We start from the raw sequence: 13674 nt of genomic DNA on the forward strand, positions 1-13674 counted from the left end.
ACTTTAAAAACCTTGCAGTTTTCGAAGCATGCAGCCACGCCTGAATACTCCAGCTAGGAAAAATGGAATAGGGCTCCGGCTCTATTTTGTTGGTTGTTGGAATTGGGGCCATGATTAAGAGGGACAGCCGGGGGCATTCATATTGCGACGCTAGAGGTGAAATTCTTGGACCGGCGCAAGACGAACCAAAGCGAAATAATTTGCCAAGAATGTTTTCCCCTCACCCATGACAGCACCCATATAATCACGTGGTGCTGTCATGGGTTCTGGAAAAACCGGCTACCGGTAAGTAACCGAGGTGTTTTCCCCTCACCCATGACAGCACCACGTGATTATATGGGTGCTGTCATGGGTTCTGGAAAAACCGGCTACCGGTAAGTAACCGAGGTGTTTTCCCCTCACCCATGACAGCACCACGTGATTATATGGGTGCTGTCATGGGTTCTGGAAAAACCGGCTACCGGTAAGTAACTAACCGAGGTGTTTTCGTTAGTCAAGAACAAAAGTCGGAGGTTCCAAGACGATCAAATACCATCGTAGTTCCGACCATAAATGATGCCAACTGGTAATCCGGCGGTGTTATTCTCATGATCCGCCGAGCAGCGTCCGGGATACCAAAGTCTATTGCTTCCGGGGGGAGTATGGTTGCAAAGCTGAAACCTAAAGGAATTGACGGAAGAGCACCACCAGGAGTGGACCAAAACTGCACCCAAAAACGCGGCAACAATGCTGCGTGCGGATGAGGCCTTAGAGTACTTCCTAACCCCAATGTACGATACACATACTAATAAGTTATTTTACATACTTAGAAAAGGAGCTATAGTCTTTGCAGTCTAGAAATAGGGAATGCTGAGCCCCTCTGGACTGGTACAACTGAATTCTATATGTGAGCACAATGTGGAATAAGCCTTCTATTATGGAAAATAAATATTCACATTCCGGGTCCCTTTTGATACATGACGTTTAATCCGCAATAGGATTTTTTTCCCCTTGTAACAGCATTCGGTTATTCCACTTCCTGTTTAGTCTTTTCACATCCAGACTAATGATGTTCTTATCCGTCAGTGGTTCCTCACATGTGCCACCTAATCCTTTGACTTTTGGAGCGTTTGACGCTGGTCATACCGCGTGTGGTCAGCTACTCATGACTAGAGATGAGCGAACCGGTCCCGGTTCGGCTCGAGGCGGTTCGCCGAACGGGGGGTCTGGCTCGAGTTCGGCTCGTCGAACGTTCGACGAACCGAACTCGAGCCCATAGGAAACAATGGCAGGCAATCACAAACACAGTAAAACACCTAGAAAACACCCTGAAAGGTGTCCAAAAGGTGACAAACAACTCACAACATAACACAAACACATGGGAAAGTGACAAGGACATATACTCATGTGAAAACAAAACAGCTGGACAAGGAAAAAGAGGGAGACACACAGATATATGAGTATATGCAAAGAAACATCGATTCCATTATTGTGCAACTTGAGCCCTGCTCATTTTAGGCTTCCAATCTGGATAAATTGCCTGAGCTCGCCACGTACGCCTTGAGGATCTTGTCGTGTCCTGCAGCCAGCGTTCTCTCGGAACCTGTCTTCAGTGCTGCTGGGGGTCTGCTGGCAGATAAGCACACGTGTCTGTCCACTGACAATGTGGACCTGGCTCTCAGAGGACTTTTCTTCCCCTGGGTCAGCCAGGGGAGGCGAAAGGCACGCGTATTTTTGAGAGTGCTTCATGCAAAGCATCTTTTTCTTTGTCAAAAGGGGGGCTCAACCGATGCCAGTCAAGTGGGGTGTGTGTGGCCCAGTTAGTGGCAACGAGGGAGACTGTGGTTGGAGTCCCCTCGCTGTGTCTCTAAAAGAACCAAGATGAACAAGTCATGGCTCTCAGAGGACTTTTCTTCCCCTGGGTCAGCCAGGGGACGGGAAAGGCACGCGTATTTTTGAGAGTGCTTCATGCAAAGCATCTTTTTCTTTTTCAAAAGGGGGCTCAACCGATGCCAGTCAAGTGGGGTGTGTGTGGCCCAGTTAGTGGCAACGAGGGAGACTGTGGTTGGAGTCCCCTCGCTGTGTCTCTAAAAGAACCAAGATGAACAAGTCATGGCTCTCAGAGGACTTTTCTTCCCCTGGGTCAGCCAGGGGACGGGAAAGGCACGCGTATTTTTGAGAGTGCTTCATGCAAAGCATCTTTTTCTTTGTCAAAAGGGGGGGTCAACCGATGCCAGTCAAGTGGGGTGTGTGTGGCCCAGTTAGTGGCAACGAGGGAGACTGTGGTTGGAGTCCCCTCGCTGTGTCTCTAAAAGAACCAAGATGAACAAGTCATGGCTCTCAGAGGACTTTTCTTCCCCTGGGTCAGCCAGGGGACGGGAAAGGCACGCGTATTTTTGAGAGTGCTTCATGCAAAGCATCTTTTTCTTTGTCAAAAGGGGGGGTCAACCGATGCCAGTCAAGTGGGGTGTGTGTGGCCCAGTTAGTGGCAACGAGGGAGACTGTGGTTGGAGTCCCCTCGCTGTGTCTCTAAAAGAACCAAGATGAACAAGTCATGGCTCTCAGAGGACTTTTCTTCCCCTGGGTCAGCCAGGGGACGGGAAAGGCACGCGTATTTTTGAGAGTGCTTCATGCAAAGCATCTTTTTCTTTGTCAAAAGGGGGGGTCAACCGATGCTAGTCAAGTGGGGTGTGTGTGGCCCAGTTAGTGGCAACGAGGGAGACTGTGGTTGGAGTCCCCTCGCTGTGTCTCTAAAAGAACCAAGATGAACAAGTCATGGCTCTCAGAGGACTTTTCTTCCCCTGGGTCAGCCAGGGGACGGGAAAGGCACGCGTATTTTTGAGAGTGCTTCATGCAAAGCATCTTTTTCTTTTTCAAAAGGGGGCTCAACCGATGCCAGTCAAGTGGGGTGTGTGTGGCCCAGTTAGTGGCAACGAGGGAGACTGTGGTTGGAGTCCCCTCGCTGTGTCTCTAAAAGAACCAAGATGAACAAGTCATGGCTCTCAGAGGACTTTTCTTCCCCTGGGTCAGCCAGGGGACGGGAAAGGCACGCGTATTTTTGAGAGTGCTTCATGCAAAGCATCTTTTTCTTTTTCAAAAGGGGGCTCAACCGATGCCAGTCAAGTGGGGTGTGTGTGGCCCAGTTAGTGGCAACGAGGGAGACTGTGGTTGGAGTCCCCTCGCTGTGTCTCTAAAAGAACCAAGATGAACAAGTCATGGCTCTCAGAGGACTTTTCTTCCCCTGGGTCAGCCAGGGGACGGGAAAGGCACGCGTATTTTTGAGAGTGCTTCATGCAAAGCATCTTTTTCTTTTTCAAAAGGGGGCTCAACCGATGCCAGTCAAGTGGGGTGTGTGTGGCCCAGTTAGTGGCAACGAGGGAGACTGTGGTTGGAGTCCCCTCGCTGTGTTTTACATGCTTTTAGAAGGGCATGAAATGGCTTGGAGGTTGACTTTCATCATATGCAAACTGTTGGCTACCAAAATGCTGCCTTTCCAACAACTGTGGTTATAGGCAATGAGGAACATACTGATGAAGATGAGACGCAGATACCCGATTGGGATGACAACTTAAATATTCGGTCAGGGCAAGAAGAAACTCGGTCTGAGGGGTAGGGGAGTGCAAACACAACAATTGATGATTAAGTTCTAGATCACACCTACTGTCAACCCACAGTCAGACACTCGAGGAGGTCAACAGAGGCGGTGGAGGAGGATGCAACCGACGTCGAAGTAACCTGGCGCCTTCCTGGACACAGTCGGAGCACTGGTAGCACGTCTACAACTGCATCCTCAGCCACCACTCTGCCTCTGAGCATTATTCGGGGTGGATCAACAGGTCGCATGGCCTCTAAGCCTTGCCTAGCCAGGTCCTTTTTTGACATAGAAAAAGATCGCCCAAATTATGTGATCTGTAAAATTTGTCATGGTTCTCTTAGTAGAGGTCAAAACCTCAGCAGTTTGACAACTTCTTCCATGAATCGTCACATGAATAAATATCATATGGCCCGATGGGAAGCTCACCGTGCTGCAATGCGGCCTAGCGGAGCGAACCATCCACCGCCTGCCCCTTCCAGTGCATCCGCGCGCTCGTCATCTTCTAGGACTGTGGGGACAGCTGTCACACCTGTTTTTCCACCCACAACTTCCACCACTGTAACCGCAACAGGCAGTTTGCTTGGTAGGTCGTCAGTTGGTTTGGAAGGGGAAACAAGTGAGTGTGTACAGCTCTCTCAGACATCGATAGCACCAACTTTGGATGAAGGCAACATCATGTCTCCGCCTGCACTTTCCTCACAAAGCTGCATTTTTCCAGGGACACCCGACTCAACACCGTCTACACACAGCAGCCAGATCTCTGTCCCTCAGATGTGGTCAAATAAAAGGCCACTTCCTGCGACCCATGACAAAGCGAAGAGGTTGACTCTATCCCTCTGTAAGCTGTTGACTACAGAAATGCTGCCTTTCCGCCTAGTGGACACACAGGATTTTAGAGACCTTATGTCTGTCGCTGTGCCCCAGTACCAGATGCCTAGTCGCCACTACTTCTCTAAGAAAGGTGTGCCCGCGCTACACCAGCATGTCGCACACAACATCACCGCTTCCTTGAGAAACTCTGTGTGTGAACGGGTGCATTTCACCACCGATACTTGGACCAGTAAGCATGGACAGGGACGTTACATGTCGCTGACTGGCCACTGGGTAACTATGGTGATAGATGGTGAAGGGTCTGCTGCACAAGTCTTGCCGTCCCCACGACTTGTGTGTCAATCCTCTGTCTGTCCAAGTTCCGCCACTGCTTCTGCATCCTCCACCTCATCTGGGTCCTCCACCTCCGCCCCAAGCCTGCCTGGTCAGGCCACCAGCGTTCTCACTGCGCAGAAGGAATCACGCACCCCTCATTACTATGCTGGTAGCAGAGCGCAACGGCATCAGGCGGTCTTTAGCTTGACATGTCTTTGAAATAGGAGTCACACAGCGACTGAGTTGTGGGCAGCTCTGGAGACTGATTTTGATAAATGGTTGTCTCCACTCAACCTGCAGCCTGGTAAGGCCGTGTGCGACAATGCTGCAAACCTGGGTGCGGCCCTTCGCCTGGGCAAGGTGACACACGTGCCTTGTATGGCTCACGTGTTTAACCTTGTTGTCCAGCAATTTTTAACACACTATCCCGGCCTAGATGGCCTTCTGACCAGGGCACGGAAACTGTCTGCAGTGCTCACTTCCGCCGTTCAACCGCCGCACCTGAGCGACTTGCATCGCTCCAGAAGTCTTTCGGCCTGCCGGTTCATCGCCTGAAATGCGATGTGGCGACACGCTGGAATTCAACTCTCCACATGTTACAGCGACTGTGGCAGCACCGGCGAGCCCTGGTGCAATACGTCATGATGTATAGCCTGGGCCAACGAGATGCAGAAGTGGGGCAGATCACCCTGATGGAGTGATCTCAGATCAAGGACCTATGCACCCTTCTGCACAGTTTCGACATGGCGACGAATATGTTTAGCGCTGACAATGCCATTATCAGCATGACGATTACAGTCATTTACATGCTGGAGCACACGCTAAACACTATTCGTAGTCAGGGGGTGGGACAACAGGAAGGGGAGGAACTACAGGAGGATTCATATGCGCAAGACACAACAACATCACCAAGGTCCAGACGTTCATCATCACCAACGCGGCAGGCATGGGACCATGGGGGACAGGGATCAACAAGGGCGCATGGTAGCAGGTGAGATGTTGAGGAAGGTGCAGGAGGACATGAAGATATGGAGGACGAACTGTCCATGGACATGGAAGACTCAGCAGATGAGGGGGACCTTGGTCAAATTTCAGTTGAAAGAGGTTGGGGGGAGATGACAGAGGAAGAAAGAACGGTTAGCACCTCTATGCCACAAACACAGCGTGGACTTGGTGCGCATGGCTGCGCAAGACACATGAGTGCCTTCTTGTTGCACTACCTCCAACATGACCCTCGTATTGTCAAAATTAGAAGTGATGATGACTACTGGCTTGCCACACTATTAGATCCCCGGGACAAGTCCAAATTTTGTGACATAATTCCACCCATAGAAAGGGACGCACGTATGCAGGAGTATCAGCAGAAGCTGTTACTCGATCTTAGCTCGGCTTTTCCACCAAACAACCGTGCAGGTGAAGGGAGTGATTCTCCCAGTTGTAACTTGACAAACATGGGACGGTCTCGTCATCTTCAACAGTCTACCCGTACCAGTAGGACCGTATCTGGTGCTGGTAACAGCAATTTTATGGAATCTTTTCATAATTTTTTTAGACCCTCCTTTGCAAGGCCACCAGAGACAACAAGTCTGACACATAGTCAACGGATGGAGAGGATGATACAGGAGTATCTCCAAATGAACATCGATGCAATGACTTTGCAAATGGAGCCTTGCTCCTTTTGGGCTTCAAATCTAGAAAAATGTCAAGAGCTCTCCAGTTACGCCTCGAAGATTTTGTCGTGTCCAGCTGCCAGCGTTGTCTCTGAACGTGTCTTCAGTGCTGCTGGGTGTGTGCTGACAGATAAGCGCACGCGTCTGTCCAGTGACAATGTGGACAGACTGACGTTCATCAAAATGAACAAGTCATGGATCCAGAAGGAATTTACTACCCCTGTGTCATCCTGGGGAGAGTAAATGCTTGTGGATTTGGAATGTGCTTGATGCAAATCAAAACATCCTGTTTGCAACTAGGGCACAAGTGCTGCCACTGATAAGGTGTCTGTGTGGGGCCCAATTTTTGGAAAAAAAGGGAGACTCCGCTTGGAGTAACCCTTGCTTGCTGTGTTTTTTTAAAAATGATACAAGATGAACAGATCTGAAGGCAAGATGAAGCCAACATCATGTCTCCGCCTGCACTTTTCTCACAAACCTGCATTTTTCCAGGGACACCCTACTCAACACCGTCTACAGACAGCAGCCAGATCTCTGTCCCTCATGACCAGCTGAGGGAGGATTCTCCGGTCATGATGTCTGTGTAACCAAACCCCCTTATCCTCTAAAAATAAACACACGGACTGCATGCGACTTGGTTCAAATGGCCACAGCAGCCTTTTTATTGCCTATTGTTTTACAGACTAGTACCTTAGGGACGCCGTCCAACGGGCGACCCAAAACAACCACATAACGGTAACAATAGACAATAACATTTACAATACCCCCCGGGGTAGGCCCAGTCCACTACTACTACTCCCCCTGTCCCCGGCCGCAACACACCGACCCAGAGACGAGGTGCCAATCACCCACGGATTGACCCCCACACTTTGGCAGAACCCCGTGCCTGCCACATCCCGGAAACCGAGAGCCACCATACCAAGACAATGACTCCCGGTCCAGCCACCAATCACTTCCAAACCTCTGGACCAGACCTACCCCCACCGCTACTGTGACAAAAGGTATCCCAACTACCCAAAAACATCTCCCACATGACAACACAAAGGGAGGGTGGGCGGGGATCGTTCGGCGTCCGGAAACAGAAGAGGAGGTAACTCCTTCCTCTCCCAGCTAACCCTTTCCCTGCTCCTCCTCTTCCTCCCCGGCTAAAACCATCCCCCAAAGCCATATTAGGCATATACCACTGTCCCTATTAACCCATCACTCCCTACCTCCCCCTTGGTCATGTCGCCCCTCCCCCCAAGTGGGTCCGTGGCTTTCTTGACCAGCTGAGGGAGGATTCTCCGGTCATGATGTCTGTGTAACCAAACCCCCTTATCCTCTAAAAATAAACACACGGACTGCATGCGACTTGGTTCAAATGGCCACAGCAGCCTTTTTATTGCCTATTGTTTTACAGACTAGTACCTTAGGGACGCCGTCCAACGGGCGACCCAAAACAACCACATAACGGTAACAATAGACAATAACATTTACAATACCCCCCGGGGTAGGCCCAGTCCACTACTACTACTCCCCCTGTCCCCGGCCGCAACACACCGACCCAGAGACGAGGTGCCAATCACCCACGGATTGACCCCCACACTTTGGCAGAACCCCGTGCCTGCCACATCCCGGAAACCGAGAGCCACCATACCAAGACAATGACTCCCGGTCCAGCCACCAATCACTTCCAAACCTCTGGACCAGACCTACCCCCACCGCCACAGGACAGACCACGTGACACCTTACGTGGCCTGGACCCGCCACACACCAAAAGCACGCTCCACACCATCCTGCAGACCCAACGCCCATAAATCCAGACCGACCTCGTTGAGGTGCACACCATCACCCCTCCGAAATCGCCAATCAGCCGGCTCCAAATCCCTGTGCCGTACCACAATCCCACCATTCCTGGTCACAAACCTAGCCACTACCCTATTCACCTGGGCCCTGGCCTTATTAACCTTCTCCACCGACCGAGCCCCTCTCCATGCCAACCTGGTCACTATGTCAGACCATACGACCAGCAAACCAGGATACCGCTTCCACAACTGCAGTAAATCAATCTTTATGTCTCGGATCAAATCCCGCGACGCCCTGGCACCAAGATCATTACCCCCCACATGCAATACCAGCACATCCGGGGGCCGCTCAACTTTACAATGGAAACGAAATTCCGGGACCACCCTGCCCCACTCCATGCCCCGAACTCCGATCCATCGAACAGTCGCCTGCGCACGATCCAAACCCAGCTGTCGACCATTCGGGCGGACCTCCGCCCGACGGGCACCCCAAAATACGAAGGAGTGCCCCAAGATCCAGATCAGGCACTTCCCTATAACAAATAAAACAAAAACGAAAATATCAAAACCAATAACAGCACAACCACCAACACATCAAAAAACACCCCTTTCCTCAAACCTTCCGCACGTAACCAAAGTCCCATGATGCTACAACAACTGCGGTCTCACATACCGCCGAAAACAAGAAGATTCCCATCTACCAATACGCTTTACCACCTCATCTCCAAGCCCCCAACGGGCTGCCTCCGTTGCTGCACCAATTCGGAATGAATGCGACCCGAATTCCTCCGGGCGCTCCCCCGCGTTACGTAGACTTAGCCGCAGCACCGCCCCAAACTGAAACCTCGACAAAAACGACCCATTCAAATGCCGCAACAACGGGCCAGGTAAGCCTCCCCTCACGGCCATAAATCTCTCGACTAAACGCACAGGGCACAATTCCTCTCCTGGAACCGCATATAACACCACCAATCTACCACGGCCCAGCTGATCCATTTTTGACCGGCGAATCCGGCACTCCACCTGACTACTGCTCACTTGCACGTCCTCAAACATCAAACCACCACCCGTCACCCTGGACGGGCTCACCAGCTCGCCTATCCGGAACGCCCCATAAAAAGCGAGACCGAAAGCCGTTGTAACTAGAACCGTCTCGTACACAGACTCACAAATGCCGCTCAGGCCACCCACCATCCGTCTCAACAAACCAAACGATACAGGGCGCCTCTTGTCCCTCTCCCGTACGCCACGGCGAAAGCCCCGCAAAGCCTGACGAACCCGAAAATCCTGTGAAACATCACGCTCCCCTCTCATTTTTAACCAAAATGCCACTGCCGACACCCGATGTGCCACAGCCGATGCCGATCGCCCGGCTGAAAAATCCGTACTCACCAATGACAACAAAGCCACCAAGTAATCCACGCTTTCCCCACCAAACATCAGACGCAACAACTCCTCCCATTCAGCCCACACCTTAGCATACCGGCACCAAGTCACCTCGGTCACCGAGTTCCGAATCAAGTCTGAGATCACCGCCTCACCAGATGCCACAAATCCTCGGGGCACTCCACTCCAACTTCGTCCGCCCACGGCAACAGCGCCCGAAACCTGCTGAACTGAAAACGAGACAAAGCATCAGCCACCTCGTTGTCAACACCCGGAACGTGCCTTGCCACTACCTGTACATTCAACTGCAGACATCTCAACACTAAATGCCGCAAATACACCACCACCGGCTCCGACTTAGCAGACAAGTTGTTAATCGCGTGCACCACCGCCTGGTTATCACAATGAAAACACACTTTCCTTCCGGCAAAGTGCGACCCCCATAACTCCACTGCCACTACAATGGGGAATAGCTCTAACAGAGCCAAATTCCTAACCAAGCCGCTCTCCCGCCACGCCTGTGGCCACTGCCCGACACACCAATGACCTCTGAAGACAGCCCCAAACCCGGCCGACCCCGCCGCATCCGTAAACAGCTGCAACGCCCCGTTAGACGCCACCCTCTCCATCACCAGCGTCCGGCCGTTGAAATGCTGCAAAAATTGATCCCATACTTCCAAATCGTCCCTGATCGCCTTTGTGATCCGCACAAAATGCGCCGGCAACCGTACCCCGGCCGTCGCCGTCGCCAAACGCCTCGCAAACACTCTCCCCATTGGCACAATTCTGCAAGCAAAATTCAATTTTCCAAGCAAAGACTGCACCGCCTTAAGCCGCACCTTCTTCGCCGCTTTTACCCCTGACACTGCGGACCTCAAATCACGGACCTTCTCCGCCGGCAACCTGCATTCCATAGCAATGGTGTCAATTTCAATTCCCAGAAAACACATCACCGGCGCCGGGCCTTCCGTCTTATCCGGCGCCAAAGGAATCCCGAAACTGGCCGCAACTTTTTGCAACGCAAATAGCAAACCCGCACAAACCATCGAACCCGCCGGCCCGACACACAGGAAATCATCCAAGTAATGAATGATGGACGTAAGCCCGGACACGTCCCGAACCACCCACTCAACAAACGAACTAAATGCCTCAAAGTACGAACACGAAATGGAACAGCCCATTGGCAAACAACGATCAACATAATAACTGCCATCCCACCAGCAACCCAACAAATGCTGACTATCTGGATGAACCGGTAACAACCGAAACGCTGCTTCCACATCCGCCTTTGCCATCAATGCACCCCGCCCCGCCGCCCTAACCAGGTCCAACGCCTTATCGAACGACACATAATATACCGCCGACAACTCCGGCGCAATGCCATCATTCACCGATAACCCTTCCGGGTAAGACAAATGATGAATCAGCCGAAATTTATTCCGCTCCTTCTTTGGTACCACCCCCAACGGTGACACCACCAAATTCCCGCACGGCGGGGCGACATAAGGGCCGCCCATCCTGCCCAAAGCCACCTCCCTTTCCAGCTTCTCATCCACCACTTCCGGGTGATCCCGAGCGGAACGCAAATTACGATACGGCGGAACCGATGCATTAACAACCGACGGAATATGAAAACCATCCGAAAAACCAGAACTTAACAACGCCGCCGCCTCCTTGTCCGGATACCTATTTAAAAACGGAACCATCACTTCTACCTTCACCGGCGTCGTCCCTCTTACCAGCCCCATCACCAGCCTTTCCTTTTCCTTTTTTAAAACATTTGGACAAGCTATGTCCCCCCCCACATCCGGAGCATTCATGCTTAAAACGGCACGCCGCTCCAAACCTGCACTGCCCTTCATTGTACTGCCAACACAAACCTTTCTTGAAACTTGCCGGGGACCCGGCCCCCCCCGAACCCCCGGCGCCCCCCCGAAAGGGCTGAGCCGGTGCCGACATCAATCGCATCCATAAGGAAATATCCTTATGGTCCCAACGCATATCTGGCCGCAATGCCGTCCGCTGCCTAAATTGCTCGTCGTAGCGCAGCCACGCCAGTCCGCCATAAACTCGATAAGCCTCCCCTATCGCATCCATGTAGCCGAACAAAGCCGAACAATGCTCCGGCTCCTTCTCCCCGACCACGCTCGCCAAAATCGCAAATGCCTGTAGCCAGTTGGCAAAAGTCCGAGGAATAAGCCTATAACGGCGCTTTTCCTCCTCGTCCTTCTCCTTTTTGGAATCACTCGGCTTAACCCTAACCAAATTAAATTTCTCCAGGGGAAGCAGAGAAAATATCTCCACATATTCCCCTTTCCAAATTTTTTCCCGCACCTCCTTCTTTAAATGGGCCCCCAGCGGGCCCTCAAAACAAACATAAACTTCGCTTTTAGCCCTATCATCTAAGCGCACCACCTCATCCTCCTTCTCCTTTTCCTTCTCCTTTTCCTTCTCCTTTTCCTTCTCCTTTCCCCCCCCCGTCTCACTCCCCCCTTCGCCCCCCCCCTCTACTCGCACCCGCTCCGTCACCCCCCGTCGCCGCCGAGGCCCCTAAACCGGCTGCACCCACCCACGCCGCCACCGGCGCCTGGGCCCCCTCCCCCCCCGCTCCCGAAGCCGCCGCCAGCCCCTGCAACAGCCCCAACAATTGACTCCACACTGCGAAACCAGCGGGCGCTGCCGTAGCCGCAGCCGCCCCCCCCCCGAAGCCCCCCGCCAGCGCAGCCCCTGCCGCCTCCGCGGCCGTCTCACCCGACCGCCGCTCGGCGTCTCCCGAGACCGCCGCCTCGCTGTCCTCCGTCTGTCGTCCATCCGACTCCTCCGAACCGAAAGCCTCTTCCCCCTCCTCGCCGCTGGCCTCATCTTCCATCCGACATCCGGGGGGCGCCGCCGCAGCACCCCCCCCACCACGGCCGCCAGACAGGGCCGCCGCGTGGGCAGAGTCATCCCCGCTCCATCTCTTGCCCCGGGGTGACAACCCAGGAGACCGTCCTGTCCCCCGCGCCGGCACCCCGGGCCTCGACCTCTTGCGCCCGCCCCCCTGCCGACTGCAAGGGGCCTCTGGGCGCGGACGACCAGACGCCCGGCTCCGGATCTCAGCCGTCGTCGCCTCTGGCCCTCCTGGGCTATTGCAGGCCTCCATCCGCCGAGTCCTCCCGCTCCCACGGGAGACTGCCACATCCGGGGGCTGCACAGCGGTACTGAGTGACCCGGCGGTTGCCGCAGGGCTCCCGCCGTCACTCCTTCTCTCAGCCGCACCGGGGTCAGGCACCGCAGACCCCCCCCCGGCGCCGGACCTACCGCCACGTGCAGCCCCGCGGTCCCCCCGCCGACTGCAGGGGGATCTGCTGGCCTCTCTCCTGCGCCGAGCGCGCTCCCGGCCTGGAGCCGCTGCAGTCTCAGTAACTCCAGCCCGGAGGCCGGGACCGGAAGCAGGCCCCGTGCTGGCCACTCCCACCTCCCGACCGCCGCGGCTGGAACGAAGATTCCTCCCGCCGGCCTCTGCAGCAGCCAGACGCTGCTGCTGCGCTGCACTCTGCGGAGGGTCCCTGGAGGGGCTCTTACATCTCCTCCTCGCCCCCCCCGCGCCCGGGGAATACCTGCGGGGGGGCCGCGACTGGCGCCCGCCGCTGCTGGGGGGACGAGGGGCAAGCGCCGACGGGTTAACCCCGGCAGCCCTGATGTGGGTCTGCACTGCCAGGGGCCCGTGCGCTGCGACCGCTGCCTGAATCAGACGCTGGAGCTCCTGAAGATCTGCCATGGAGGTGCACGTGCAGATCGTTCGGCGTCCGGAAACAGAAGAGGAGGTAACTCCTTCCTCTCCCAGCTAACCCTTTCCCTGCTCCTCCTCTTCCTCCCCGGCTAAAACCATCCCCCAAAGCCATATTAGGCATATACCACTGTCCCTATTAACCCATCACTCCCTACCTCCCCCTTGGTCATGTCGCCCCTCCCCCCAAGTGGGTCCGTGGCTTTCTGATGTGGTCAAATAAAAGGCCACTTCCTGCGACCCATGACAAAGCTAAGTGGTTGACTCTATCCCTCTGTAAGCTGTTGGCTACCGAAATGCTGCCTTTACGCGTAGTGGACACACAGGATTTTACAGACCTTATGT

Source organism: Anomaloglossus baeobatrachus, chromosome 8, assembly GCF_048569485.1.
Source record: "Anomaloglossus baeobatrachus isolate aAnoBae1 chromosome 8, aAnoBae1.hap1, whole genome shotgun sequence".
NCBI classification, from domain to species: domain Eukaryota; kingdom Metazoa; phylum Chordata; class Amphibia; order Anura; family Aromobatidae; genus Anomaloglossus; species Anomaloglossus baeobatrachus.